Raw genomic sequence first — 25,467 nt, 5'->3', positions numbered from 1 at the left:
AATCTTGTGGAGTGCTAGCCTTATATTGGATAGTCAAGCAAGCACATTAGATGCCAATCTTCTTTCCTCATAATTCGTTTGGTACTATCGAACTCCTCACATGAAGTGGCTGAATAAAATAAATCAATGAATGAAGGGCCTCACAGTGGATGTGACATGGTGGCAGATGGAGGATGGCAAAGTGGGGGGGGCAGCCGCCAACATGGCGCTCTTCAAAGCCCACCACATGGCACACAAGACTCCAAATCACTAGCAGCAGACTTTAGACACACCGAGTACATGCGTCGTCTAACCTGCCAGTAGTGTGACATGATGTGAGGAGAGAGAGAGCATAAAGAGGAGAGAGATGAGAGAGACATAGTGAGAGAGGGAAGACAGAGAGTACATCGAGGAGAGAGAGGAGAGAGAGAGAGAGATTTATAGTATATTATATATTTTATTTGATATAATACATTAACATATTGTGTGTGTGTGTGTGTCTAGAGAGAGAGAGAGAATATTATATATATATATATAAAATATAAATATTATATAATATTTAATATAAATATATATATCTTATCTTACTACTTCCTTAAGGAAAGCTTTCCGAGGAAGTTAAGAGAGATGTGCCACGTGGAGGGACAGGAGGGCACGAGCTTGCCATATGGTGCAAATCCTTGCAGCCTATGGTTCCTTTTTGAACACGCCGCTTGGATGAACCCTACTCCTCCTCACTTAGCATGTGTCACACTTTTCATTGTTCATCAACTCTACCCTAGAAACCCCCTCCTTCCTCTCCCACCATAGCCCCTTTAGGATACGTTGGGATGTCTAGTGAGCATTGGGACATGTGGGGAGCTCATGGATGGCTGCCTTTGCCTACCTCATGCCTGTCTTGAATGTTGTAGAGTTGAATTGCTCTGGATACCAAAAGCCTCACTATCAGGCCTCTCTAATTAAGCATGGTCGTCAATAGCCAAGATTCTTCCTCCTTAATTTGAACTTAGCCTCTCACTTTCAGAGTTGAGTCATGCTCATCACTATGTAATGTTTTTGCTTCTTCCATTAGCTATTTAACCCATATTTATCAATGAAGCGAGGAAAATATTTCTAAGTCATGTAATGCAAAGATTGGTTTCCCACCTTCTTGAATCACAAAATACTTCTAAGTTACTTAATGCAAATATGTGTTTCTGTTTCCCACCTTTTCGAATCACAAAAAAAATTTCAAGGAAGTTGTCAAGATGCACTGCCTTCACAACCTAGAAGTAGGTCATAGATGTCACAAGAATGCTATTTAGGGAGATGTACCAGCTCAGATTGCTAGCTCATGTGCTCAATTTCGCCCTACATTGGTCCCATGATCTTTAAGAAGGCCTCCATAAACCTCTCTTCATTGCAATCACCTCCATTATCCCCTGTATCTTCACAACACCACCACCTCCCCTCCCCTCCCCTTGATCATTCCCCCCCAAATCCCCCAAATCCCTTGAAATTAGTCAGTGTCAAGAGCGAGAGAGTTCTAATTAGTCAACATTCGTGAAGCCATCCTGATTTGCGATGGCAAACAAATAGGTGGTGGGTGCCAAGAGTGAGAGAGATCATTAGAATACACAATAAAGCATGATAAAGTCAATTGTCTTTAAATCTGGGGTCTTAAAAGAAGACATTGAAGTCTAGGGAATTTGTTAAGCCACAAAGAAAGCAAGGAATGGAGAGGAAAGGGTGGATCATTGTGAGGAGATGTAGAGAAGATGAATTTTAAAGAATTCCACAATTGAGGAAAGAAGTCGGATGTAACCAAAGTTGGAAAGGAAATTCGGGTTGATGTGGTGTGCACAAAGTTATTCGGTGAGATCCTACATGTTGGGTTGTGAAATATAAAGGAGAGGCAGATAGTAGGAGGCTTAATTGATCAATGGGGAGCCGAGGCATCAATGTGGGGAGTCGAGAAAAGGAGAGAACATATTCACAAAGGGGCAGAAAACACAAGAGACAGAGAGGGGTAGATCAATTAACAATTCAACGATGGATCTTTTTCAGCTCCACCATTAAAGTATCATTGACACCTTTCATATAGTGTGGGTTTTTTGTAGAGTTATAAATACTATTGTTGCTCCAAGTCAGTATTTTGACCTTTGATTGGAGCTGTATGGGCATGAAAAAAGTTTATCGCATGTTGTTCAAAGTGCCTGGGCTCGATTTTGATTATGGAAGCGCTTTAACTCTCTCTCTCTCTCTATCTATCTATCTATCCATCTATCCATCTATATAAAGTTGATGTGGGGCAACAAACCAAGGCAAGGAGAGACTATACTCTTAAAGGGGTAGAAAACACTAGAGATAGAGAGAAGTGTAGATGTATTCCCAATTGAGCAATGAGTTGGTAGAGGAGTCAAAAGAGGAGAACCCAAATGATGGAAAACACAGTGTGTGCTCGAGGGCAGCTGAAGAGAAGCCCAAGTGGTTTATATTTGGTTACCTAAGGGGGATTATAGGCACACCACTAATGACATCTTTGGATGGAAATTATGAGGAACAGGAGGTTTCATAGACACAAAAATTTACACGCATGTTGCACAATCAAGGCTACGTAAACACATACAGACATCTATATATTTACTACTATTATTTTAATAGGAAAGAGTTGCCATGTGGTAGCCAAAGGGGAGAGTAGGCCTAGATTTGAAAGTTTGTGTGTGTATGTGCATGTGTGTTTGTCTATGTGTGTGAGTGGAATAGTCATAAGAGAGAATTTTGTGTGTATGAGAGACAGAGAGACTTTTAACAAGGATGTATGCATGTATGTGTGTGCAGATGTATATGAGAAAGAGAAGCGGGGGAAGGGATGTCCTATGTTTGAGTGTCCATGTGTGCATGCATATGAAGAAAACACTCAAGGGAGAGAGAACACATTTGGGTGTGTGATGGAGAGAGATGTATTATATGTGCACTAAGAGAGAGAGAGAGAGAGAGAGAGAGAGAGAGAGAGAGAGAGAGTAGGGTGGGGGGGATTTCTGTGCGAATGCTTTGCCCTCGATCAACATGACACAGCAACTCACACTCATCTAGCTAAATCATTGAGTACAATGGGCATAGATTCAAGCGAAGCAGTGCCTGCGGTGGAGGGGGTCTTGAAACTTGAAATTTTATTTCTTGAAATTAAAGACATTTTTAAGATCCCACCTTGAGACCCAGTGGAGCGGGTCTGTACCCCTTCATAGACGGGTCATGCTACTCACACACACACATACATATATAGAGTGTGTGTGTGTGTGTTTAGAAGTTTGGTTTAATGAAAGTCTTTTGAATTATTGTAGAACTGAAGATTCTTGAATATGTGTGTGTGTGTGTTTTTCACAAATTTTCTTAAAATTCCTCAAAGTTTGAGATTTATGAATGAAACCTTAAATTTTATAAAGTTTGAGATTTTGAGACCCAGTGGAGTGAGTCTCTAGCCCGTTGTAGATGGGTTACATTACTCGTAGCTCCAATTCTACATGGCCATGGAAGGGGATGTACATTGGATGAAATAGAAGGCATGAGAGGAGCAAACTAATAAATCTTGAGAAGAAGAAGAAGAACTTTTGGACAGAGAGAGCTTGGAGCTTGGAGGTTGGCTATGGCGGACCTTGCCTCTGCTCTTCTTCCATGGAAGAGTCCAAAAGGAAGCTCAGGCCTATTAATATGTCAACTAAATAGTGCTTTTTAGCATACAACTAAATAGCAATTACAAAGGAATGTACTATACCAAATGACAAGCTTTTGAAAGTAACTTGGGGCAAAGCCCTGACCAACATTAATTTTGGATGAAACTCAGGTTGGGTTTAGATGAACACGTGCCTATAACAACCTTGGTCTTTTAAGAGGTATCAAACATGGACATCATATATGACCTTATTCAAATGTTGAGTGTATTGTGTCTCAAGTATATTGACATGAATAGGACAAGCATGGTACCCACTTTTTGACAAATCTACATGCATAAATGTTCATGACACCTCCACAAACTACATAATATATTGTATCACATGAAGCCTCCACAAATATAAAATTAAATATTAGTCTCACCTTCGCATTCTCTGTATGTAGGAAAGAAAAACTTGATCCACATCAAGATTCCCTTGATCAAAACATCATAATTGGCCCTAGATCTCTAGAGATATTAAAGACAAGAATCCCTCTTCGAGCCCTCTCCATAGTATCGAGAGATCCTCTATGAATGATTCCATGTACATGTCGTATTATTTGCCTTCTATTTCCTAGCACAAGGAGGGGAGGCATAAGGTGTCCCTTCTTTATAATCAACCATGGGCGAATGTTGTAATTCACTAAAGCTATTAGCCATATTGAATAAGATGTTGAGCTTAACCCAAAAGGAGTTATGCCATCCATCACAAGCGCAAGATGCAAGTTACACAAATCCTCAAGCCCAAGATGCAAGTTACACAAATCCTCTAAAAACTCTAGCCATATGTTATCTATGTGCTTCTACATAGCATAATTCATAAAAAACCTCTAAGTACATCATTGGAACAATCCATACTATGCCATGTCATATATTTTTATATGGCCGTAATTACAATTGACAATTTGTTGTATCCTATTGATTGTCAAAAAATTCTCAAGACCTATACTAGGATAGTCTCACCCAAAAAGTATTCTTAGGCTACATCCTTCAAAAATTAAATCTTTTCAAGTTGGCACTCTCATGCTTCACTCTTCTCCAATGAGGCTACTTCCCTTAAAGCTCATTGCTATTGACCTCCTTTTGGTGTTCCACAAATCATCGCCTTCATGCTTTCTTGGTCTCTTGTTCACTCCTCGAATCTTTCTCGATGTCTTCTTATGGTTTCATGCCCTTAAGAGCCCCTCCATGCTTGCTCGGCTCCATCCCCTTTCTTTGGGTTTATAGTCTTTTTCCATTTGCCCTTTGTTCTGGCTCATTTGACCATAGACTTTTACATTTGACCTTCAATTGTTGGTATTTTTTCTTTCGAGCCCCACCTTTAGCATGTCCCATTCTATCGAGGGTTTCATTATACCACCAATAGATTAGAATACATATAGGAAAGTTCTCCTTGTCATATCCTTTAGTTATTTTTTCCTACTAGCTTGAATGTAGCATGCAATGACCTATCTACTCCTCTAGCTTTCCTTTATTTTGCTCCCTTACCTTATGGGTTTGCTCGGTGGCATTGGTCTATAGTCTTCACATCTCCTGCTAGTTGCCTCTCTTTGGGTGGTAAGTCATCCTTCATCATCAATTAGATTGGTAGCTACTACGATTTGATGTCTCCTTGCAATAGCTTCTATGCTTGTTTGATTCTTTTTAGCTCTAGTGGCTTCATCTTCATACTCTTTCTCTCACCATCTTATTGTCTACACTCGATACAGCAATGTGGCTTGCACCCTCTCCACAGCTTCGACATGCCCTAACACTGCTTCATCTTTGCTATGATCCCTTGGCTATCTTCATTCATCTCTTTTCTTTGGGTTGGTCTGCATGACATGGAAGCACTCCATCATTTTCTACATAACCTTGGCTTACTCCTATCTCCACGCTTTCAAACTCTTGCCTCCCTTGATTCAAAGTATCCATAATCTGTGATCATCCCTCTTTTTTGACACCTTTTAAGCACCTTTTACACTAGCTTATGCGCTACCATCTTTGAGTCCTTCTTTCACCTCAACACATTGAAAATGGGATCACTACTTAGAATGGTTTACAAGGTCTCCTCCTTGTCTTGCCCATCACCCTTCTATGTTTTGGAGGAATTTTAGTTCATCTTTGCTCCTAGAGTCATTTGGGCTCCTTTTCCACTAGCTATTGTGCCATGACCTTTCCTATCTATTCCTACCTTTTGTTAACGAGATGGTTGCTACGTTCATAGTCTAGGTAGAATAGTGTATGTGCAAACCATTGCCTTTGGACTAATCTTGCTAGGTCCATGAGAGATTGGGTCAGACATTGGAGGTCCGTCTGCAATGTCCCTAGAAATCTTCATCCATCCACAACATCTTCCCTATCCTCATCCTGATTCACGGCACAATGGTAGCAACTCCAACCATTGGAGGATCGACTAGTGGGAGTGGAGGCATAAGTTGAGGCAAGACAACTAAGTTGCGAGAGTGAGTACAAACCAACCTAGAAATCTGGGGTACCAAGGAGGTTGTGGGATACCGGCTTGGGGAATGAGCTACACCAAACACCGTATGCCAAGGCAGGAATCATCAAGCAGATACCATTGAAATATCCCCTCCTATTGGAGGTCAATGAATCATTACTACAGGCCATGGTGAGCATGCCACAGCTCGTATGACCTGTTGTTGGCAAAGGTCCTCCACCTCAACACGTAGCTTACACTTCTCTATGAGCTGCATGCACTTCTAAATGGTGGCAATGTTCTTTTCTCTATTTTAGGATTCTGGAATGGCCATGGACGTAATTGGAGTTGCTCTAGTAGGGGGTGGGGGGTGGTTAGAGGCTACTATGGGGAGGGAGGGTGCTTCGGCTGCATCGTCATTGCTCCTCCAAGAGACTTGGGCTTGCCCTTTGTTGTTGAGTCTTGTTGCCTCCAGAGGGCATCTACTTTGCCCCACAATTCCTCCTTGACTCACTTCCATTCCTTTGCCTCTTCCTTATAGTGGAGGTCAGCTTGCTTCATTAGCTCTCAAGCAGGTCGTAGTTTGTTTGCAACACAAGAACTTGCAACTTGTATACCTCATCCTTGAGGCATTGCGCTATGGAGCTCTGAGCCAAGTTGGCCAAAAAGGCTCGGGCATCTAGTCTAGCCTACTATGTAGCAGGCTATTTGCCACTTCAACAAGGCACATCCAATGTTGCTATTGCGGAATGTGCATATTTATGTGTCCTTGCTGCGGTGGTTCCTTTGCCTATGGCAAGGTTGGTCTTTGTGACTATTGAGTTGGTGCCTATTGTCAGAACAAGCTTTTGGGTTAGCATGATAGATTGGCTAATTGCATCCTGTTGTTCATGATCATCTCACGGGGTAGGATTATTACTATCTTGCAATGGGGCGCTAGGATTACTACTATCTTATAGCGGGGCGCCAGGATACAAGCAAGCTTGTTAATGCACCACTATCACGATTCTATGAGCTCAATGTTCATGGTGTCAATGAGTGCTTCAAGACCATTGGGTTTCATGGAGATGGCCTCTTCACAACACTCCTTGAGGTGGCTCTAAAGTAATGTTCTCATTAGGATTGACTACTCGTTTCCATTCCCTCTTCAACTTTGGACACATACCCATCACCTCACCAAAAGTACTATCTACTTTTCACTGAGATAAATCCTTAACCAAGATGTACTCTTCTTGCTCTTCCCCCAAAATTCAATTGATCACTTTGTACCATCTTTTAGGCCTTCTTACCTTTTCCTTTGCGTGCTTTAGAGGATTGATTTCCATTTGCTTCCCCTTGTTTGGACTAGGACCTATTTCTCTATTGCTTTGAGCTCTAGTTCTCTTTGCAACCGGCATTACTTCTCAAACTTTTGTCAACCCAATCAGATTCACTACCTTACCTTTCCCTTTATCATTCACATTCATGGGGTATACTAGTAGTACCACTAGCACTAGGCTGAGAAGGATCTTGAATCTCCATCCCAAAATAATCAGCCCTAGTGTTGTGTGAGGAAACATGCCACCTCCCATATGAGGAGGATTATCACAATAGGTGTTGTAGTGGCCCCACTCACCACAATTGAAAACATTCATAGCATACATTCCTTGACCTCTTCCTCCTTGCCATGATGGCTGCCCATTCTAATTTTGTGGAGCTCCAACACTCCTACCTCCATAAGATCCTCTTCTCCTACTTGACCTGTACCACTCAACATATTCAAGCTGACATTCTTCATTAATCCAACCATCTGTAGAAGGGTATATTTTAAAGAGTCATTTGGTACTTTGCCACCACCCCTCACACATGGAGAGGTATCTTGGGTGATAACCTTTCCTGTGAGAGCCTCCTATTTTGTCTTAGATGACTAAAAAATAATGTTAACCCCCAAGAGAGAGCAAGCCTAAGCATTGCATATCTATCTTGATAGTAACCCCCAAGAGAGAGAAAGCCTAAGCATTGCATACCTCTCTTGAGATTACTACCCCTAATATATGCAGCAGTCCCAACCTCACTTAAGACTGTGAGGGTCAAGCCCCAATCCCCATCCCCTAGTACATGCAATGGAAAACCTTTCAAATCAACTACAAAAATGCAGGTTTTTGAAAAAAGTACAATCATAGAGGAAAATGTGCCAGTAGTGGAGCACCAAATAATCAAAAACTTTGTCAAAGGATCCATTGCATGAAGACAATCAAGAGAAAATTGATAATTATAGTTACGAACTATAAAATAGATATGTGATGTTGCAATGAGGATTGAAGAATTGATTGAAATCTTTGAAATTGGAAATGAGAGAAAGTGACAACATCTATCATCATCAAAACTACTACAAACACCATTCTCTCTCATCCAATTGGTTAAGGCATAAGCAAAAGCATGGAAGGTTCTCAAAGAGATGTTTGATGTGAACAACAAAGCCTTAAATCCTTGACTAGAGATAGATCTCTACAATATGAAAATGGAGGAGAGGGATCTGATGTAGGATTACATCACTAAGATAAAGGTGGTTTGGGATCAATTAAATACAATTAGTTAAAGAATGGAGCCAAGGATTATGAAACTGGTTTTAGGGCATGCTTTCTACAAGCTACAAGGCTTTCATGATGACCATCATAGTAAGACAAAGGTTGTTGCTAGTTACAGCTAGTTCTATTGCTCTTGTAGGAAGAGTCCCAAGAGAATAAAGCTATAAGCTCTGGAGACAAGGATTTCTTAGATCTATGATATGGCAATTGAAGAACTAGCAAAGATCAAGCAATATGAGGGTTCAATTTTTCACAAGATTGGATTCAACCAAAAGCACAAGAGATGCTTCAACTCTGGTAAACCATGACTCCTTTCTAGGGATTGCCCAAGTAAGAAAAAGGGTTTGCAATGGAACCACCCCAAAAAGTTAGGCCCTATTTCAACTCAATACCTCCTTTCTCGTCTATTGAGGAGGTGGATGACTCACCCAATGTCATTTCACCACGTGTGGACATTTTTTGGCCGGATGCCAAGTCATCATGCCAGGACACCTATTCTTGTCCTTAAGCAAACTTTACCGTAGATCATGTGGGGTGGGCTTCCAAGAAAAGCCATCATAATCCTTCATGCATGCAGCCTCACTTTTAGCACCATCCCCCTATTTCAAAAGCCTCTCTTCCCTCTGGCTCGATGATACTGATCCTCTTGTTGCTCCTCTTTGCTTTGGTTCTTGTTGCCATAGTCATTTGCCTTCTTGCCATCTTTGTGATCCCTCGTAGTAGCAACTCTTTCCCACCCTAGCTTCCTGTAGTTCTCCCACAGCATCACCATGGGGTTATACAAGCTTCTGACCAACTTAAAACTTTCTCCTTCCCATGTTTGCGAATGGCTGAGCTCAGTGCCTCGCATCAAAGTAGCACAACTACCCTAGAATGCCACACCCGCCCTGATGCTAATCACATTCTCACACAGATGGCTCAAGGCAATGATGTTAGTGTGGCGAGTAGGGAATACATACTCTTGGAATAGCTCATGGCTCAAAAAATTGTGATTGCCCATAGATGGGCATAAGAAGGTGCCACCAGCCCTCCCTGCAGAGATGGAAATGATGTTTCGGCACCACCACCGAGGGCTCCAAGAAGCATATGAGTATCCCATCAGTAAGCTTGAGAGTTTTGAGTATATCCGCTACTTTTGCTTCTTCTTGGAGCTTATCTAGTTCAGAACAAGTCCATTGACATATCAGTATAGTAGCGGGTAGGGATGTCTAGCAGGCCACAGCGAGCAAGCCAATGGTGTGGGTGGACCTCTACCTTCAAAAGCTCTGCAAGGAGGTTGACTGCTCCAAGAAGTACACAATGGTAGTGCATGCTCTGGCCTTGTCCAACTTTTTCTGTTTCTCTTTCCTTACCTACAGTAGTAGGCCCAAAACATGCAGTTGGTATTGTGACCCTGCTAGACTACCACCAGTGATGCAATCACTTTCAACCCAGTGGGTCGATGGACCTCGTGGCAAGAAGCTCCAGAATAAACAATGCCAAACAAAAACCATTGAGGTGGAAAGCCTAAAAGATATTGTGGCACACTAGGGCACAAGGAAGACCATTTCTTCAAAAAGAGAGACAACATTGAACAAAAGAACAAAGAAGCTGGAATGCTGTCACAGAAAAGTTTGTTGGAATGTGTGTTGTTGATGGCAATATAGACTATGAAGATTACGTATTTTGAGGTTACAAAATAGTCTCTATGGGACAAATAAGAGTCAATAAAGTTTGTAATAAGAGCCAAAAACACCCAGTAGGGTTGAGGCCTTTAGTGTGTTTAGATTTGGTATGTCAAATTTAGTGGTGTGTCATTCAATCGTGTGAGTGAATTGTGAATTTCTCAAGGCAGCGTGCTTTTGAGTTGGTCTAGTTCCTCAAGTGCATCATTCTGTCAAATTGTATGCAAGGTTTTTTATTAGCAGTTCTTAAGATTCTGCATTCATATACGTGATATCGAAGAGCCGTGCTTTGACGATGCAATGATCAATGATCATCTAAAGATAGGAAGCAGCACCTGCATGGATTCAGAGTTATGCTTTGATAATGATAATACCAGTGCTCAAAGTGGAGCGATTTGTTATGATTCAAATTGGTTGGATGATGATATATGTCTTGGGTTTATTGAGGGAACCACTGGACACGCTTGTTTCAATGATGATTTGCCTTGTAACTTGATGCACTTGGGAGATGATGTTGATGTTTGTGTGAGGACAAAATGAAAGCTGAGAGGGTGAGAGGGAGCTTGAGAGACACAAGTTTTGGTGGGTGTAGAACACCCTAATCTTCTATTTCATCCATATATATATGTGTTTGAGTATTGAACATAACCGAGGTTAAGGTACAGTGGTCTCTAACCCCCACAACCTCCCACTTAAAGGCCAATGTGCCTTTAAGGAGAACAACCAATGAGCATACTATCCAATGCCCATCAATACACGACAATACTCAAACTACTGACTAGGTAGACTCTTTGTTAGCATATCTGCAGGGTTATCATCTGTAAGAACCTTGACAAGCTCTATGCGCTTGTCCTCAAGTACCTCCCTAATAAAATGGCACTTGACCTCAATGTGTTCGGTCTTTGCATGAAAGACCGGATTCTGTCCTAGCTGAATAGCACTCATGGAGTCACTATGCAATGTCGGTACACCTATATGAATCCCCAAATCTCTCACTAGCCGATCAAGCCATATAGCCTCCTTGTAACCCTCTGTGGCTGCTACAACATACTTGGCCTCTGTGGTAGACAAAGCAATGCACTTTTGTGCATGAGACATCCACGACACTGCACCACCTGCAAAGCTGAACACATAACCAGAAGTAGATCTCCTGCTATCCACATGCCTTGCATAGTCAAAATCTGTGTACCCAAATACATGCATCTCTCCTTTGCCAAAGCACATACACACCTCACAATACTCAAATTGCTAACTAGGTGGACTCTTTGTTAGCATATCTGCAGGGTTATCATCTATATGAACCTTGACAAGCTCTATGCGCTTGTCCTTAAGTACCTCCCTAATAAAATGGTACTTGACCTCAATGTGTTCGGTCTTTGCATGAAAGACCGGATTCCGTCCTAGCTGAATAGCACTCATGGAATCACTATGCAAAGTCAGTACACCTATATGAATCCCCAAATCTCTCGCTAGTTGATCAAGCCATATAGCCTCCTTGCAACCCTTTGTGGCTGCTGCAACATACTTGGCCTCTGTGGTAGACAAAGCAATGCACTTCTGTGCATGAGACATCCACGACACTGCACCACCTGCAAAGGTGAACACATAACCAGAAGTAGATCTCCTGCTATCCACATGCCTTGCATAGTCAAAATCTGTGTACCCAAATACATGCATCTCTCCTTTGCCAAAGCACATACACACCTCTTTGGTACCCTTCATGTACCTCATGATGCACTTAACTGCCTCCCAATGCCTCTTTCCTAGATTAGCCATATATCGGCTAACAACTCCCACTGCAAATGCAATGTTTGGTCTAGTAGCTATCATATCATACATAAGACTCCCAACTGATGATGCATAAGGAACCTTGGCCATCATGGCCCTCTCCTCATTTGATTTGGGACAATCTGCCTGATTCAGTTTCACATATGGAGGCAATGGAGTACTTATTGCCTTCCCCTCCTCCATATTGAAATGCTGCAACACTTTTGTAACATACTCCTTCTGTGAAAGCCAAAGGAGTTTCCTACTCTAGTCACGCGTGATGCACATACCAAGAATATGACCTGCAGGTCCTAAATCCTTTATGTCAAAGGCCTCATGCAGCTTGGCCTTCAATGCATCAAGCTCATAAGTGTTCTTGCTAGCCAACAACATATCATCCACATAAATTGCCAAGATTATCAGGCTATTATCCTGAGCCCTTTTAGTGTAGAGGCAGTGATCAATCTCACTTCTTTTGAAACCCTAGGACCAAATGAAAGCATTAAACTTGTGATACCATTCTCTAGGCACTTGCTTAAGGTCCTAGAGACTCTTTTTAGCTTGCAAACCAAATGCTCTTTGCCCTTTTCTTCAAAGCCTTCCGGCTGTATCATGTAAATTTCCTCATGCAAAACCCCATGCAAGAAAGCTGTCTTGACATCCATCTGCATAAGCTCCATATCTTCTATTGCCACAAGTCCAAGTACACATCCAAGTGTGGTCATCTTCAAAACCGGAGAGAATATCTCATCAAAGTCCACACCCTTCTCTTGCTTGAACCCTTTAGCAAACCAAACAGGCCTTGTACTTAGGCACATCATCACCTGTGACCTTCATCTTGTAGACCCATTTGTATGGCAATGCTTTCTTTCCATGTGGCAAAGAAACCAAGTCCCAAGTCTTATTATTTATGAGTGAACTCATCTCTGATTGCATAGCATACTCCCACTTGCATTGATCCTCGCACACCATAGCCTCTCTGTAGCAAGAAGGCTCCCTGCAATCAGTAAGCATCACATAGTCTACCCTTGGAACAAATCTCTCAGGCGGTCTAGACACTCAAGATGTTCTTCTCAAGGGCATTTCAGCTTGCTATCCCGCCTGCATATCAACCACATTTGGCTCATCATTGCCACCAATAGATGATCCATCATCTGCCCTTGATTGTGTACTTGTGGGAGTACCTGCTGGCACCATTTCGGTGCATGGACAGCTTGTTGTCTATCAACATATGTGGGTGGATTCACATCTTGGAAAGTGATTCTCCTCATTTCCACATCCCTCATGGGTGTCTTGTGCATCTTCTTCTCACTGAAGACCACATCATGGCTTCGTATGATTTTCTTTTCTTCTAGATCCTAGAGATGATAGCCCATCTCTCCACTTTCACCATAACCCAGAAAGATGCATTTCCTAGACTTAGGATCTAGCTTCTTCCGAAGTTCTTTTGGCACATGTGCATATGCCTCACACCCAAATATATGCAAATGAGAGTAAGAGAGCTTCTTGCCACTCCATGCTCTTCAAGAACACCATCATCCAAGCTCCTACTAGGTGATCTATCGATCACATGCACTGCAGTCTTCATTACCTTAGCCCAAAAACCACCGGAAAGACTTGCATTGGAAAACATACATTGCAACCTTTCCTGAATGGTGCGATTCATCTGTTTTGCAATTGGATTGTGCTCTGGAGTACGAGGGGATGTGACCTCCCTCTTAATCCCACATGTATCACAGAAATGTTGAAAGTCACGAGAGATATACTCTTCACCATTATCAGTCCATAGGCATTTAAGCATTCTACCTGACTGATTTTCAGCCAATGCCAACCATTTTTGAAATACCTGGAACACATCGCTTTTCCAAGCTATAGCATAAGCCCACACTTTCCTAGTTGCATCATCAATCAATGTCACATACTATTCAACCCCACCTAATGGCCGTGTAGGCATGGGACCACATACGTCTAAATGCACCAAATCAAGCCTTTCAAGCTCTTTCTTTCCCCTTCTTTTATGGGCTGATTAGTCTGCTTCCCATAGAGACAGTGCTCACAAAATTCAAAATAAGAAAAACTCAAATGCAGTACATAACCCAAATGGCATAAGAGTTTCATTCCATTCTAGCTCATGTGCCGCAACCTGTAATGCCGCGAAGTACTTGGCTACTCAGTTATTGCAACAACATGATCAGACACCCCTGATACATGTAAGGGATACAAAGTCCCACACTTGGCACCCTTGGCCAAAACCATAGAGTCCTTCTGAATTTTCAAACTCTGAAAGCCAAAAGTGGTCTGAAAACCAGCATCATCTAGTTAACCTGCTAAAATAAGACTCTTGGTCAACTTAGCCACATGTCTCACATTTTTCAAAACAAATGCAGACCCATTTGCAAAAGAAAACTTTATGTCACATGCATAGTTATTTCCAAGATGCACACAACCTGTCTTTCCATTGTCATAAGTGGAGAACCATTCCCTATGGGGAGTAACATGGAATGAAGTACCAGAATCATGCTTGATGGGTAGCAATAATTTTCCAAGCAAGCCACCTTCAAGGCTAATGAAGTCCTTTAGTTAGTTTACCTCACAAGGAATATTCAATCACTCAGAAGTGCTATGTATTTTTAACCTTCATCCATGACTCTTCTCTAATAAGATATGGGTAAACTAAATACAATGACAATAGACAGAAGGGGGCGCGGCGGGTCACGTTTCATTGGGCCAAGGATTTTATTGAATCTTGCACTTAGTGTAGTTTGTAATGCTACAACCATCTCACAGGTCTTGATTTTCCTAGCTGTGGATGGAGTGCCATCTTGCAACTCAAACGACATAAGGCTACTTGGAAATACTGCATGAAAACATGTCCTCTTTGCCCCCTTAACTCGTCAAAGTACTTGAACATGTCATAGAGCTAGGATGGTGATATATCATTGTAAGAGCTACATTGCAACCACATTAGCATTTTGTAGACGAGATCTTTATTGAAGTATTCAAGACATTCAAATCCCACACAGATTTTATACAATCAGCTCTAGGCCATTCTTCCAAATGGTGATGGTCAATGGCTAGCTTTGCTACGTTGTTGTTATGAAGGTGACCGGTTGGAGGACACCAAAGAGTTGGTAGGATCCATGCCTTCTTCCTCTCCTCCTCCTATTCTCCATTTGTGGCCTCCTACCAACATTTCTTGTGCATTTCTTTGCTTATAGCAGATGTGCACAGTTTTTGAGCGATAATTTTTTACACCAAATATGCTAGTAAATTTCTCAAAGGAATATATAATTATTTCTTAATTTCTCATTTATGGAACCATATACTTACTTATTTATCATTATACCCCTCACTTTAGAGAACATAATCTATATATGAACAAATAGTGAACACTTCTTAGGAAACGCTGTAGAGATGGAATGAACTCTAGCACAATGTGAGGCTAAGAAACACAAAGTAGACACACCGAGCTTCTGACACTATTGTTGTATTTTTTACCTTTTGTCTTGGCATGTCTGTCTCAAAGGAACAATATTAGATTCTCTAAGCAGTGATGGTCACAATTTTTGAAAGGAACAGTTGTATTTACTATAACAATTCACTTTGACTTTCTAATATTAAACCCTCCTTTTTGGGGGGGGGGAATAGTGAGCGTTCTAGAAACTCTTTTGAGGATTATGGTAATTCAATGGATTTAGAAGGGTTTTGCTTAGCTTTAGCAATCCCATATTTGAAGTATTGAGAAGCTTCCATGTAACCATGTATACCATATTCCTTGGATGAGTAGGAAATAGATATTGAAAACCCTCATACCTGAAGCCACTATAGTTTATCATAAATTCATCTCTAATATATTATCAAATATGGGAAGGACAAGGAGGGATTTTCAAAATATTCCCAATACTCCAAACCTAAGTACTTTTAAGGAAATGTGGTCCCTATTGAACTCCTTCCTACCAAATATGAACTAGGGAGAAGTTGTAATTCTCACATACTTCTTGAAATTCCCAATTTATCTCTTCTATACTTCTCAAAATTATACTTAAGGCTACAATTGCATAAAGTTTGAACATTCTTCCTTTTTATAGCTCCTCAATCCAAGCTATGGCGCAAAAATTATGACCCCTTCTTTGTAGGCCCTATAAGGCTATTCCGTCGGTAGAATAGGGTTGGGCAAGCTCTTCAAACCATATTCCTTAAGAAGAATACACTTGGAGGGTCTATTAAAAAGGGTTTTTGTCTTTTTCTGAGATCATCTGAGGAACTATAAAGAGAATATTTGCTCAAAATTTCATGATCTATCAAATGGTGAAAGAAATAAAAAGGATATTTGAAAGTCTTAAAATAAGTCATCACTTGGACATTATATAAAGGTATATTTATATCTATCTCTATTCATTAATATTTCATATGTACTTACATATTCCTTAAAAAAACTTGGAGTTTTGTGCTCCCCAAGAATGACTTGATACTATATATATTGACCCCTCCGACCACTTTTTACTGCTTGTCACTTGGGGGTTTCACTCAAAAAATGGAAACCCATGCTTATACTGATACAGACTGATACTACGACAACTTCATGCCATTGGCATCTATAACGTGGTGGAAGGAAGTAGAGTTCCTTGAATCACAATCGAGGGAATTGAAAATAACATACATAACTCAACTCTTAGGATACCTTTGCCAAAGTCCTCCAAACTTTGATAGAACACAGAATAGGCAGATGACAATGCAAATAGACTTCAAAGCATTGCTCATGCTTGCAGGGATAGACAAAAAAAGGTTCAATACCAAACAGAGCTTTGCAACTAGCAAGATGAATACGAGAATCCAAATAGGAAACTTATGGGCACCCATACTGGGAAGAACTGCATCCACATGATGGGCAACATCTGGCCAAAGTAAGCATCGTTCACTTGGCAAAGGAGGGATCAATAGTTTCAAATAAAAATATGGGACACTTTTTTGGAAAAAAGAATGTAGAGCACTTTGTGCAAGGCAGTGCTAACAATCTTGTACTCAATGGTTATATCTTCTTTTTTGGAAAACAGATGACTTTTTCAAGTGGAGAGGCAACATTTAGCACATCGCCCTTGGACTAGTAAGAAACAACTCAAATGGGCACAACAATCGCTCTTCTCTTAATTCTAATGGTCAATCACACCAACAAACCATGCAAGCCAAACTTAAGCTGAGCTTTAAACTAGCCCTTGATCTTTTTGCAACATCTATCAAATTAAAATAAGGATCAACTATTCTTTTTGTTCAAAAAATTTTGATGGGGAGAAACCAATATGATGACGCTCTCAATCTAAGTACTCTATGCCAATTTTAAATTGTTATGTGCTTAATACAAAGTGATATGAACCAAAGGAAATGCACGTTCCTTGGTCTTATAATTTTTGGAGAGGAAGCATGCTGACTCTCTCCACACAAATGTGTGGTGATGTGCTAAATACCAAGTGCTATGTGTGAAATGCAAAGTTCTATGTGCCAAATTCAAATTGTTATGTGGTAAATTCAAATTGCTATGTGCTAAATGCAAAGTGCTATGTGTAAAATGCAAAGTTCTCAGTGCCAATTCTAAATTGCTATTCGCTTAATGCAAAGTGATATGAGCCTAAGGAAGGGCATGTTCCTTGGTCTTATAATTTTTAGAGAGTTCTAAGTGCTAAATTCAAATTGCTATGTGCTAAATGCAAAGTGCTATATGTCAATGCAATGTTCTATGCTAAATGCAAAGTTCTTTGCCAATTTTAAACTGCTATGTACTTAATGTAAAATGATGGAACCTAAGGAAGGGCACATTCCTTGGTCTTATAACTTTTGCAGAGGAAGCGTGCCAACTCTTCTCCCATAAAAATGTTTGGTTATAAATGCAAAGTGCTGCATATAAGATTTAGAGTGCTATGTGCCAAATGCAAATTGCTAAGTCTAATAAAATTAAATTAATATGTGGTAAATGCAAAGTGCTATGTGCCAAATGGCTTAATGTAAATGAGATGAACCCAAGGAAGGGCACATTTCTTGAAAGTGATAAGTTTTCGAGAGGAAGAGTGCCAACTCCCCTCCCACATAAACGTGTGGATATGTGCTACATGAAGAATGTAAAGTGCTATGGATCATATTCAAATTGTTATCTCACTACTTTTTTAAGAAAGGGTTTTTAGAGGAGGGTGAGGGGGAAGCCACGTGGAGGGAGAGGAGAAGCTGGAATGGAGGAGGAAGGCAAGAGAAGGATGCTACATGGACGAAAAGGAGAAGCTCATGTGCTGGAGTGGATAAGCTCTACGCAACAGCTACAACGAGCAATTTGCCACATGTGGTGTGATACTCATAACAAGGCAGTGCAAACAAAGTGATAGACTCCAAAAGCATGACACGCAATAGCGTGCACCAAAGAGTATATATTTATATATTTATTTATTTATTTATATACTATTAATATATAAATTATATACACTTTTTTTGTGAAATATAAATTACACACACACAAGAGATGTGAGAGATGTGTGAGATGAGAGAGAGAGAGAGAGAGAGTATATATATATACATATGTTAATTTATCTTAAATTATAAAACTATATATATATAATTTCTCTAAGGAGAGATTGTTAGGTGGCACTCAAAGGGAGTCCTCTTCTCAAAAAAGGAGAGTTGTTGTGGTGCCATGTGCTACATAGTAGGATGAGCCTCTCGCAAAGTGCCATTGGTGACTACACTAAATAAAGTAGAGAGCAGCTCAGCACCCGTCATGCTGATTAAACAAGAAAAACTACCAATTTTGGTGGCAGAACGAGCAACACTCATGAGTCTGACAACTAGCACACGCGTGGCACACATCGAGCAGAGATGCAATCTAGCACCTATAGAGTTGTAGACTAGGTAGATAGAAATCTCATAACATGGCACAAGAGACAATTGAGGGCGGCGTGTGGCAGGGACCGGAAGCTCAATGCTTGATTAAACTGGAAGAAGGAGCTCCTGTGGCAGTTGTAGGTTGTGCCTCGGGTTTGGCGCCAGTTTTGCATCAAACATGCACATGTGCCTTATAGCATATGTACCTTTTATATATATAGATATAATATATAGGGGGGGGGGAGAGAGAGAGAGAGAGAGAGAGAGAGAGAGAGAGAGAGGCATGCAATAAGGCGATAGGGTAGTTTTATGTTTTTTACTTATTTTTTGCCAATGTGAACTACCATTTAAGTATGTGGTGGATTTTGAGGCAATAAAAGATCTTAGGCTCAAACGATTGCACATGTAACAAGAGAGGCTAGGACACAAGCAGAGATACACGAGGTGGACACGTGACAAAGTACTACCATGAAAAATAGCACATGTGGTGTTTGTGAGTTGGTCCGACAACGTGCGACCTTGAAACATCTAGCCTCACACACATACACACACACACACACACACACATGCACGCATGTGCACATGTGCACACACACACACACACACACATGGTCGAGCATGTGTGTACTCATGCACACACGCATGCATGTATGTACGTATGTATATGTGCATGTATGTTTACATAAATACAGACATGGTGCTAGAATTAAAGGCATTATAGGCACATGCACGCATGCAGGCACACACACACACATATGCACGCATACATACATGCATATGTGTGTGTGTGTGTGTGTGTGTGTGTGTGTGTGTGTGTGGAGAGAGAGAGAGAGAGAGAGAGAGAGAGAGAGAGAGAGAGAGAGAGATTGCAATTCATAAAAAATAAATATCCCCAACTAAATGCTCTCAATTGAGATTCAATTTAAAAGTTTTTTAAATTTTCTCAAAGTCTGAGATTCATAAAGAAGATCATTACCTTTATTCCTTGAAATTAATGCAACCCGTGATCTCAACTTTAAGACCTAGTAAAGTGGGTCTCGAACCTGTCGTCGATGGGTTGAATGCTACTTGTGTTATAAATTCAAATTGCTATGTGCTAAATGCCAAATGCTATGTGCCAAATGCAAAGTCCTATGGCAATTTTAAATTGCTATGTGCTTAATGCAAGTGACATGAACCCAAGCAAGGGCATGCTCCTTAGTCTTATAATTTTTTAAGAGGAAGCATGCGAACTGTCCCCAACGCTAAGTAAGGTATGTGCTATGTGCATATATAAAATTAGAAGCTTTAACACAATACTAATAACTTTTGTAATTCTTCGAAATTTTTTATTTGAATCTTGGTCACTGAAGTACGACATCATTCAATCAAATTATGAAATTCAAATAAAAAACGTTTTTGGTCACGACAACTACTGCGGGGATCTACTTATATATTTATTTATGTGAAAAGAAAAGAAAATAAAAGAAAAGAAGAAGAAGCACACTTGTGAAGAAGATTCATGGAAGTGTTCAAAAGATTGACTTAAAAGACGATGCGCCTTCACCGCGTCCCGAATTAGATCTGATCTCCAGCCAGAATTTCTGTCATGCAGTCGAGCTTAGACCTCCTCCAATCTTCCGCTGGCGTTGATGCCTTATTCGATGACTTATGGTTGCGACACTCCATCTTCAAATTTAGCCCATCCCCCAAGTACCAAGTGGTTCCTTTCCGCAATCAAATTGTAGACGACCCCGTTCCTGCTGTATGCAACGATCGTTCTCCAAATCATGATCGGGAATCTGGGTTTTCCTATCCATCCAAAAGTGAGGCACACTGGCTCGAGAGAGTCTTTTCTGTCGTCGACAAGGACCAGCAAGGGACAATAAGCTTAGAGAGCCTCGGCCCTTTTCTGTGTAATCTCGGAATGGAGATGTCCGATGACAACGTAAGGTCTCTGTTAGAGTCTGTGAAACCAAAGGTTCCGGGATGTTTGGACTTAGAGGAGTTCGTTCTTCTCTACAGTAGCGCATGTAATTCGTCGAACGATATGGCAGATTTTGGCGATAACGAAGACAAAGATATGTTTGAGACTTTTCTAGTCTTTGATAAAAATCGAGACGGCTATATTTCCTCTGATGAGCTTCAAGCGACTCTATGTAGCTTGGGCTTTAAAGAGGCCGAACATTTGCACCGCTGCCAAGACATGATAGATAACGTAGATGAGGATGGAAATGGTAAAGTAGATTTTTTGGAGTTCAAAAAAATGATGTCTCGACGTTGTTCTTGAGCGAATTACCATTCTTTGTAACTATTCTAGCCGGTAATTTCTTGAACATCACTTGGTTTCATTTCAGAATAATGTCGGTCTTTGGTTTCCTTACTTTTCCTCACTCTGATTATATTCGAGTCATATTTCCATTGTGCAAACATGTGATTCGTATGTCTTCAAATGAGTGCAGTGTGTTGGAACGACAATGTATCATGTTCAATTTAATCGTTCTCTTGGATGCATCTGAAGTTATATTTGTGCATGTCTTTGACAAGTTTAGATTCATTAAAGGCAATTTTAGCGCATAAGTCGATTAAAGCGATCCGCGATTAGCAAATTGAAGCGTTTACTCAAGTGCGTCTCTTACAGATATCGGTTAAGATATTGATTCACAAAGCTTTGCAATGCAAAAGCATGCCACCGCTGGCAGTTTTCCGTCGTCCATCTGAGCTCTTTGGTTTGAGTATCCTGCAAGCTTCTTTTGCGGAGATTGGTGGTGCAAGCCATCTCCTTCATGCGTGTTCGCAAGCCATCTCCTTGCGTGTTTTAATTTGATAGGCTTCGTGTGAGGAGGTGGAAGCTGCAGCTCCGACGGAATTGAAAATTGTATATGTGGGGCAGAACAGTCGCATGGAAACAAGGAATTAGCGTCGGATTGGATTGATGGGTTGGAAGAAGGATCAGAGGAAGTTTCCAGGAATCGGACTTCCATGCGACTTCTTGCAAATTTGTTCCTTACCCAAAAAGTCGATTGTGATATCAAAACTCAACACTTCGACGTGCATGGAATTGCATGGAAGCTTTGCAAGCCACCCACGTGGTACTATGCACAATGATTCTTTCAAAATGCGTGTTTTGCTCCTTTAACAATGGGAGGCTCTTACAATCGTAACAACTTACGTTAATTTCGAGATTATCTACTTCTCATAAGCCGTCTTTTGGCTTCTGGCAAGTGCCCTAACGTTAAAGAATTCTCTCCCCCCCTTTAATAGGGACCCCGATTTGGTGAAAAATGGTATTCTTGAAAGATGGGGGGAAGGGGGAGAGGACGAGATATATTGAGGTAGGGATACACTGGCACGTGTCCATGCTTCAGATTGTTTTGCCCTGTCCTGTGCAAATGCATATAAAGAGAGGACGAGATATATTGAGGTAGGAATACGTTGGCACATGTCCATGCTCCAAATTGTTTTGCACTGTCCTGTGCAAATGCATATAAAGAGAGGGTCGATCATCATGAGCTTCTGCTGCGCCTGCACCTCACCCCTGTCATTTGTTTCGGATGCATACAATCAGAGCGGAGGGAATGAGAGGGCAGTGCGGAGGGAGGGAACATTTGTGGGGAGGGAGGGGTAGCGGGTGAGGAGAACGGGGAGGTGGCAGGGTGGGCTAATCGGAGGGTTGTGAAGTGGACTGGGAGGGAGGGCTCACTTGCCGTAGTGCAGATTCTCACCAAAGTCGATCCTCTGCCTTCTCTCACCCTGGGCACATGGAGCGTTTTTTGGGTGGTTCGGGCAGGGAAGGCAGTTGAAAGCCTACCGGAAGGCAATTGGATATCGGACTCATGCAATCGGACTGCACAGGCAGGCAGGGTCCGGCAAGAGGGGGATATCCAATAGGAATGCTTCTCTCACCTACCGGATTTCAATCCTAGCATGTGCCTATAACTCCGATAGGGTCCGATGAGCTTCAGGCTGACATGTGCCCCTAAATCCGACTGCCTCCGGTAGGAATCTGCTTGATGGAATGCTATCAGAAGAGACACATGTGCCCAACCTATCTCTCTCAGAATCTCGATGCCACTGCTTTCATCTTGGACCTAGTCCGTAGATCATAGCACCGCTTTGCTGATTCTACCTAGTCACACTTGCTAGGCTATAGTGAATTCTATCAAAGGATTTTAGGGAGGCTAAAACGCGATTAGAATATAGTTCAAGGGCTTTGCAAATGGGCATCATGAACACTGGCCAGTGGCCTCTACAAATATCAAAACTATTGACATCCGATTTCATTGGCGTCTAAAAATTTGGCAAGAGTGGAGGAGATATTAAGCGTGCTACTTTTTCTACGATTAGATGTGCAATTGATCCAATGCAATATCTGAATGTGGATTGAATTAAAGCACAAAATTACGAAGCCATTGCAATAAATCTTGTGAAAATATAATGCGGGAATGCACTGGGTATAGATTTTTTGAATAAAGTAGACCCATTAGGTAGATATGCTATTTTTCCCACCATGTTTTGTAAAACCCGTGTGGCTTGATGGTTGACATTGTGGTGTGTGTGTGTTCGATCCCTAGGATCAACATATGATGAACTATCTTTTAGCTTTTGGCAAGTGCCCTCACACTAAACTTCTCTCTCTCTCTCTCTCTCTCTCTCTCTCTCTCTCTCTCTCGATATGGGCTTTGCTTCTTCTGAAGATTTGAGGGGGTTCCATGGCCCTCTTATCTTACTGATGGACGATGGTGGGTGCTTATGCACCAGTGCAACATTTGAAGGACTTGAAGCCAAGGGGGAGAGAAACATAACCATGAAGCAACAATAAGGAGCAACAAAAGCTCTCGGAGAAGTTGATGGAAGGCATAATACATCTTGATTATGATAGGCACTACTACACATTAGTCCATTTCTAACACTTATTTCCCAATGCTTTGCGGGCCTTCGAATGTTTTTTGCACCGCAACTAGCAAATCGTTATTAGTAAGGTTTGTGGGGCCTGCAAAATTGTTGATATAGGTGTCAGTATGTGCATTAGTATAGGCATCGGTATATGCATCGAGCTTATTTTCTATACTGACACTGGCATTTCAAATACCAATACATATGCCTACATGACATTCCCTAGCGAAATTACAAAAAGTAGTTTACAATAGGATCCACAAATCATTTTGACCCACAAGTTTGATTATTTTGAAGATAAAAAATCAAGACTATGCACATGAAGTTTGGGATCAAAATACTTTTATATTCATGATGAACTTAATATATGAATTAACATAGTGTAAGTATAGAATTGGAAGGACCAAGGATACGAAGCTCTCTCAAGTAATATATGAACTTAATATATGATGTAGTGTAAGTATAGAAGTGAAAGGACCAAGGATAGAAGCCTCTCAATGGCAAAAGGATCAATTAATAGCATTTACATGTCCAACATGCCAAATAAGTCATCTCGAGTTATATTCCCAACTGGGCCTATATCATGAAGGTTTATACTACCTAAGAGTTGATGTTCTAATTCATCCTCTTCAATAATATTGGATGATATATGATCCCTATATTCTTCTTTCCAATGTTGTGATCTCCACTGTCCTCTATTATGATGTCATTATTTTCACCTTCTTCTCCCATATAGTGATCTTTGTCTTCTTCTCTAGATCCATTGGCATCAACTCAATCCTTTGGCATTTCTGTGTCCACATTTCTATCTTTGAAAGTCAATTTAGTTCGAAGAGCAACTTGGACCATATACTACCATCTTAGACCATAATGATTCGGATGAAAGACCACCTGTGCTCAATATAAAAATGCATTTAATATCAATTTACACTTAAGTATGAACATGTTACAATTGTTTGAAAATGAAGGCATTAGCTTAATTCATTAATTAGTACGTGCATGTTCATAGTGTTCAGGAAGAACAAAAGCATCACTTCTAACTGTGAGAAAAGGCAATTGGTATCAGATATGTTTGCTCAGCTATCTTCTACATGAAGTTAGCCCCATGATGTCACAATCAAATGTGGCTCTCTTGGAATTGACACAAAAATGTTGTCCATATGACCGTCATGCACTGTACTTTTGAAACTATAAAGGAAAATCATTAAAACAATGAGGATTCATTTGTGACCATGATTAGCTTAAGCAAATCAAAAAGCAAGAAACTTATGTACACAGTAGATCATATCCTCATGCAAACTCTTGCTCTTGCCCAATTACACGCTCTTCATCATCTTTGACTTGATGAAGAGCTTATTGTAGCCAAGCTTGTGACATGTCTTTGGGGAGAAGAGTAAGGTCATGTGGATTGTGGGGGTTAAATGTCACTGTGCCTTTACCCCGATTATGTACAATACTCAAACACATATATAAATGAATGAAAAAGAAGATTAGGGTGTTTTGCACCCACCAAAACTTGTGTGGCTCTCTGTTTCTCTCTCTCTCCCTCTTCTATTCTTGCTTCCGTTGAGAGCACTCTCAACTGGTATCAGAGCCCGGGTGATCTAGCTGAGCGTGCGTGAATGCTTGAAGCTCAGCAACTCT

The 25,467-nt window shown here is 40.9% G+C and overlaps 1 pseudogene; it reads left to right on the top strand.

Annotated features, from left to right (window-relative positions):
• Nucleotides 1–20,531: 20,531 nt before the first annotated feature.
• On the top strand, nucleotides 20,532–21,217 carry LOC147881259 (calmodulin-like protein 3 pseudogene; annotated as a pseudogene).
• Nucleotides 21,218–25,467: the final 4,250 nt, after the last annotated feature.

The sequence above is a fragment of the Dipteris shenzhenensis genome, chromosome 31 (assembly GCF_047967505.1).
Source record: "Dipteris shenzhenensis isolate YYH24624 ecotype China chromosome 31, Dip_SZ_1.0, whole genome shotgun sequence".
Classification (NCBI taxonomy): domain Eukaryota; kingdom Viridiplantae; phylum Streptophyta; class Polypodiopsida; order Gleicheniales; family Dipteridaceae; genus Dipteris; species Dipteris shenzhenensis.
The sequence above is the reverse complement of the archived record's forward strand: the minus strand, read 5'-3'. Positions and strand labels throughout refer to the sequence as shown.